This window comes from Periplaneta americana, chromosome 7, assembly GCF_040183065.1.
Source record: "Periplaneta americana isolate PAMFEO1 chromosome 7, P.americana_PAMFEO1_priV1, whole genome shotgun sequence".
In the NCBI taxonomy this organism is placed as follows: Eukaryota; Metazoa; Arthropoda; class Insecta; order Blattodea; family Blattidae; genus Periplaneta; species Periplaneta americana.
The window spans coordinates 144,536,971-144,544,188 of record NC_091123.1 but is presented as its reverse complement, the minus strand read 5'-3'; positions in this window follow the sequence as shown (position 1 = coordinate 144,544,188).

Below are 7,218 nucleotides of genomic sequence, written 5' to 3'. Positions count from 1 at the left end.
AAATTTTGCATTTCAGTCGATCATATACCTGAGGAAAAAATAGGTTTTTGGTGACTGAACCTTTATCACTTGCAGACCAGTGTGAATTCCAATTAGAAGTAATATGTTCTTTCATTTTACATTTGATATATGAGATTGGGCACTTTATGTATGAATAGGGTATGTCTGCGGAAGCAGCTTCTTTCGCAAGTTCGTCTGCTCGTTCATTGCCTACAATACCTGTGTGTCCTCTAACCCAGGATAGGCATATGTGATTATTGTGATTTTTAAATTCAGACCTTATATCCAAAGCAATGGGGTGAAGATTCCTATTGTTTCTAACTGACAGAAGTGCTGTTTGTGAATCAGACAGTATGCAGGAGTTCGTTTTGTTGATAGTACTCCATCTTATTGCTTGGAGTATGGCAAATAGTTCAGCTTGGTACACTACTAGAGCAAGGAAAAACAAGAATTGATATTGTAAAAGAAAATATATAAACTGCAATAATTATCAAGAAGTATAATATAATACCTAAATGTCTCAGCATTTTTACATACCTAGTCAGTAGGATTCGTATTATCCCTTAAGACAACCCCGCTTACCCCTGAAGGATTGAATATTACATTGTTTTAGAACAGCGTTTCTCAAACTATGGTCCACGGACCACCTGTGGTCCTCGAAGTCTGTCCTTGTGGTCCTTCAAAAGAAGACAGAATAAAAAATAAAATTCAAACGAATTGCGTATCACATTGTAGCTTAAAATCTGATAGTTTGAAAATGACACATGGCAATCGAATTTAACTTTTTTCCCAGGACTGACACTTCATGAAATTTATTATCCTACACGTCTACCGACTTTCCACTCTACTCTCAGCAACAAAAGAGGGATTTAAAGCACTATGAACGTGGTGTTTCTCGCCATCTTTTTCCTGCACATCTGGCGCCGTGCCTGTAATCCAGCCAGGGACCACCGGATTCATAACAGAGAACCAAAGTACCGAATCTTAATCACATTTTAATATATAAGTATACTGGTATTAAAATATGCTACGAAAATGATAAATTTGCTTTTGAAGGGAACAAGAGTAAGGTGGTCCGCGGAACTGTAATGACTTTAAAAAAAAGTGGTCTCCACTTCAAAAAAAGTTTGAGAAAAGCTGTTTTAGACTATGCGTAAAAAGTGTTTTCGCGCAAACCATTTTGTAGTAATACAACATAGAAAAAGTGAGATACAATCACTGGCATGGAGTGTATCACATTGCAATGACGACATAAGTTATCTCTAGTGCATATTTGTATTGCTTATTACATGGACTAGTATCACTATAGTACATATTTGCATTCTCATTTCAGTGTTAGTTTCTGCATACTCCTCTCCGTCTTAACGATTTTATTCGTCGTAATTTTAAAACGACGCTATTAAAGAAAACAAGAATATTTTTGTCTGTCGATCTGGAAGGCATGAGAATGTTGAAGCAACTAGCAGAGACAACCCGCTTTCTTTGTTTGATGGACTCAGGTTTCTCAAGGCTTGCAGGTCACACGGAAGTAACGATTGTAGCTATATTCTTTGGACTGGTAGACAGCTGTTGTGACCACTTTCTCCGTTGCACACTCACCTTCTTGCATCCCATCTTGCAGTCAACCAGTCAGCAGTAGTAACCCAATCAATCAACCAGTCAGTCAGCTAACGAGGCATCAAGTTTCAAAATCCTTCTTATCCAGTTTCTATGGTTTTCCATAAAATACCAAAAACTTTTTGCAAGTTTTTTTTTTATAATTTACTTAAACGTAAGTGTCAAGACGTCAATAAAAATAAAGAAGGAAATCAGTTTGCAAAATTTCATCCTTGAAACTTTAAGGAATTTGAGGATATTTGGAACCAAAACAAATAATATTGAACTTCTCTCTTCAAAAGAAGCAACTTCAACGTCTATTTCTTGAATCTCATAAAATAGTAAGTATTCATTCATTTATAGTGTTCTGTCCTAGGGCAGTTCTTCCACTGCAAACTCAGCTTTCTCCCATTTTTCCTATTTTCTGCCTTCCTCTTTGTCATATGATCCATATATCTTAATGTCGTCTATCATCTGATATTTTCTTCTGCTCCGAACTCTTCTCCAGTTCTCCATTCCTTTCAGTGCATCCTTCACTAGGCAGTTTCTTCTCAGTCAGTGACCAAACCAATTCCTTTTCCTCTTCCTGATCAGTTTCAGTATCATTCTTTCTTCACCCACTCTTTCCAACAAATCTTCATTTCTTATTCTGTCTATCCACTTCACACGTTCCATTCGTCTCCATATCCACATTTCAATCACTTCTATTCGCTTCTCTTCACTTGGTCGTAATGTTCTTTTTCTGCTCCATACAATGTCACACTCCATACAAAGTACTTCAGTAGTCTCTTTCTTAGTTCTTTTTCCAGGGATCCGCAGAAGATGCTCCTCTTTTTATTAAAAGCTATCTTGGAAATTGCTGTCCTCCTTTTGATTTCCTGGTAGCAGCTCATACTATTACTGAAAATGTGATGAAATTTATTATTTCAAAATCATGAATCAAAATATGTTATCTTAAGTCATTAGCCTCATGATGAAAACAGAAAAAAATGTATATGAAAAGAAAGATCTCTTGACCTGTACTTTAAAGTGCAAAATGTGAAATATGAATAGAAATTGGAAAATGATGGTGCTGGTGCTGGTCTTTAAATTTTAATTATTAAACTACAATGAAGCACTAAGAAAACGTAGTAAGGCTGAAAGACATAACCTTGCATAACAAACAACCTAAGCTCTATGTTGTAACTATTGTAGTACTAACTATAGAAATAAAATACCTTCCATAGTGCTTTTTTTCAATATCAGATTATGCTCATAGACTTTTAAATACTAATCAAATTCTTCCCTTAAACAGGATACGAATGTATAAAGAGCATTATAGAACCATCATCATTTATATCTAGTATGGTTACACGAGGATGAGGTGGTTAATAGAAACAACATGAACAAGCTGGGTCCTGGAACCGACACATTTAGGATTAGAAGTCTTTTGGAACAGTTACAGATTTTTAACATTTAAAATAAAGGGGATAAAATGTAGTTGGGAACATCATGTACCAATAGAATGATAGAGAAGAGGGAGTAGATACAGAAACTACTGCTGACACAATTTCTATCAAAAGTATATAAAACGGGTTTTGGAATATGGTGCCAAATTTTGTGAATAATATTATTGTCATAATATTTCGATTAGTAGATTATATGTTACACATTATTATAATTAGGTCCAGGAAGTTCATGCATTTGTATATATTTTTCCATTGCCTGTAATGAATTGCTGATTAATTATCTTAAGGAATCATCAACATTTAAGCTTATAAAAGCAAATTTTATTGCATATATTTACAAATTTTGTTTTTTTTTTTTTTTTTTGTAAATGCATAATATTTAATGATATTTATATTATTGTAGCATATTTTCGCGTTTAAGTTGAATAAAGCTGATTTTATTTTGCATAAAAATGCATAGTTTGGATTTCTAAAATAAAAGTCCCATATTCTATTTTTGGAAACTGGCATTGAATTATTTTTACCAGAAAAGTGCTGAAAGTTTTGCGGCACACCTAGCACAGTAGTATGCCACTCTCAACAGTAAATGTAAGTTTAATCTCATCTAGTTTAACCTATAATATTATTACATTTATTGCTTATTGTTATAATTATTATTTATTACTTATTTTTAGTGACATCAAGAAATATATAATTTTATTTGTGCATATTTATTGGCATATTTTAAGGTTTTTAAAGGGATACTTGCAGTATATTTAGTAACTTTTTAGGGCCTAAACTTCCTGACCTTAATTATAATCATTAATAATTTGTAAACTGTAGTCCATTAATCAAAATATTATAGACCTAACAATAATATTATTCAAAAATATATTTAGTAACAGAAATCTTCATATTTTCATAAAGAAAAATATATTATTTATCCGTTACAAGCTCTGCCCTTGTATCACCCGGATCCTTATATGGTGCCCACATCTATGGAATTTGACAGAAAATCAAGAATTTGCGTTTGAAGGGATATGAGGGTAATTTGTAATTATTCGAAATTTAAAGCGGACAGGTGCCTCTTTGCGCACGTGCTTCGACAGGTGAACCACTCTCGATGCTGGACCATGCAGAGCAGCTGCGATTATATACGTCTATTATTACTTATTTTTCTCGAGCACCACACCTTGCTGTGTGTTTTTCTACATAGTAACATTGAGACTAGAGTCTATAGTAGCGAAATCTCTATGTACAAATTCCCTATGCAAACCCACAATGTAATTACATATTCTGGTCATATATATTATGTAGTTATAAGAAAAACTAAAATGTCGGCGAATCATACCAAAGGGACCATTATTCCGAAGTTTTAAGTTACATATTTTTACATATTTTGACGCATAATAAATATTTTGGCATATATTACATATTTTGAAGGATATGGATATTTTGAAAGAATACACATTTTTTTCACCAATTTTCCCTCGACTTAACTCATAAACGTTTTAAAATTGGTTGTTCCTTCGTCTCTAATGCAAGAAGAATAATTTAATAATTGAAAATAATAATATATTCTGTCAAAAAGAAATGGACATTTCTTTGCCATGCTAACATTTTGTGTATCCCTTAAGAAGTAACGGTAAAGTAGAAACAAATACCAATGCGAAGGGTGGATCATTGTACTGCTACCGCGATGAAGGACAGACAATTACCGTGTTGGTATGATCGTTTGGCACAAATACCCCCAATCAGTTGCTCTGAAAGAAAACAGTAGTTCTTTCAGATTTCTTGAGAATCTTATTCTGACATCAGGTAATACAGCAAAATATTGGCGAATCACACCATAGAGATCATTATTCGAAGTTTTAAGTTACATATTTTTACATATTTTGGTGCATAATAAATATTTTGGCATATATTACATATTTTGAAGGATATTGCTATTTTGAAAGAATACACACTTGCGTTTAAAAACTTTCTTTATGTCACAAATAAAAGAACGTGCTCCGTCATAAAAGCAAGTTCTTCTTACACAAGTGGTGCTGGAACCTTCTTCGTCTTCTACCAATGAGTTTAATAAAGATTTATGCATGACAATGGTTGCTGCAACATACCGTGGTATAAACTTGGAGTGACAAAGTTTCAAGCATTTCTACGCAAATACTTACTTACTTACTTACTTACAGGCTTTTAAGGAACCCGAAGGTTCATTGCCGCCCTCACATAATCCCGCCATTGGTCCCTATTCTGAGTAAGATTAATCCAGTCTCTGTCATCATATCACACCTCCCTCAAATACATTTTAATATTATCTTCCCATCTACGTTTCGGCCTCCCCAAAGGTCTTTTTCCCTCCGGCCTTCCAACTAACACTCTATATGCATTTCTGGATTCGTCCATGCGTGCTACATGCCCTGCCCATCTCAAACGTCTGGATTTAATGTTCCTAATTATGTCAGGTGAAGAATACAATGCGTGCAGTTCTGCGTTGTGTAACTTTCTCCATTCTCCTGTAACTTCATCCCTCTTAGCCCCAAATATTTTCTTAAGCACCTTATTCTCAAACACCCTTAACCTATGTTCCTCTCTCAAAGTGAGAGTCCAAGTTTCACAACCATAAAGAACAACCGGTAATATAACTGTTTTATAAATTCTAGCTTTCAGATTTTTTGACAGCAAACTGGATGATAAAAGCTTCTCAACCGAATAATAACACCATTTCCCATATTTATTCTGCGTTTAATTTCCTCCCGAGTATCATTTATATTAAATATAAATAAATAAATTTTGTTACTGTTGCTCCCAGGTATTTGAGTTTTCCCACCTCTTCAAAAGATAAATTTCCAATTTTTATATTTCCATTTCGTACAATATTCTCGTCACGAGACATAATCATATACTTTGTCTTTTCGGGATTTATTTCCAAACCTATCTCTTTACTCGCTTCAAGTAAAATTCCCGTGTTTTCCCTAATCGTTTGTGGATTTTCTCCTAACGCAAATACGTCAACTTCAATATTCCGGATGTATCAACATTCCGGTAAATTATTTGAACTTCTGCTACACTGACACAATGGAAACGATTAGAGCTTAACTTGGCTATTCCTGCGGATGGGTTGTCGTTGACGAAACAATCAAGGACCGTAGAAAATATGGGAAAATATTTAATTATTAATTGCGCCTCCAAACAATAATTAAATGAAGTTGAATCACATGTGCACCTGTAATTTTTTTATCATCAAATAAAGCCTAGATTTTAAGTTATATATTTTTTTATTTATTAGACTAAAATTTATCTACATATTTGCCGTTTTTAGCTACATATTTCTTATTTTCATATTATATAAAATCCAAGCTCTACTTATCTCCCGTCTTTTTTTTTTTTTTTTTTTTTTTTTTTTACCTGCTTCACTTATTTTTCTTTCTCTTACTACTTGGCAGCATCTCATCCGAAATTCCATTTTAAGGTCTTTATTGGTGAAATGAGTTAGTGAACAGATTTCATGCAAGTACTTCGCCGCAATCATATTTCTTTCCTTCATTACTCTATTATTAACGCATCCCTCCGCGATTGGCTCTAAGTAGCGTTTATAGTTGAAACTGGACATTAAATAAATGATGACGCGACAAGAGGTTAATGACTCCGTGACATTTGAGTCTTGATCAAATATCGGAATTTATGTAACGTTGCGTGCGGTGCAGTTAACAGTGCTCAGTGATTAGCATATGACCCACATACCCGTATCAAGAGATGGAGGAACTCTGCACGAGGAGACGTGATCCTTCATCACCAAATGTGTACCTACAGGTTTCACTGTCCTTCGGGAAACTGGAGTAGATACCTCCTTTTGTCGTTCTAATCAATATAGGTTTATTATCATTAGCCTGAAGAACTGCAAGCGCGAAGTCCAATAAATCGAACTACTGTGTTACACTAACCACCGGCTAAGCACAATCTCGTCCACGCCAGTTGACTGTGCTGAGGTTCGCTGCATATACAATTTTCATGTAGTTATCCCAAAATGCCCTTATATAACTTAGTCTCAACACGTCGCCAGTTATCAGAGAAATGATATGAATACGATTATGAAATGGAGATCAACAGGCATTATGTTAAAGCGTATCATGGGAAAGAGAAAAGACCCAAGAAAAATCCTAACTGCCACCTTGTCAGCCACAAGCGTCACTAT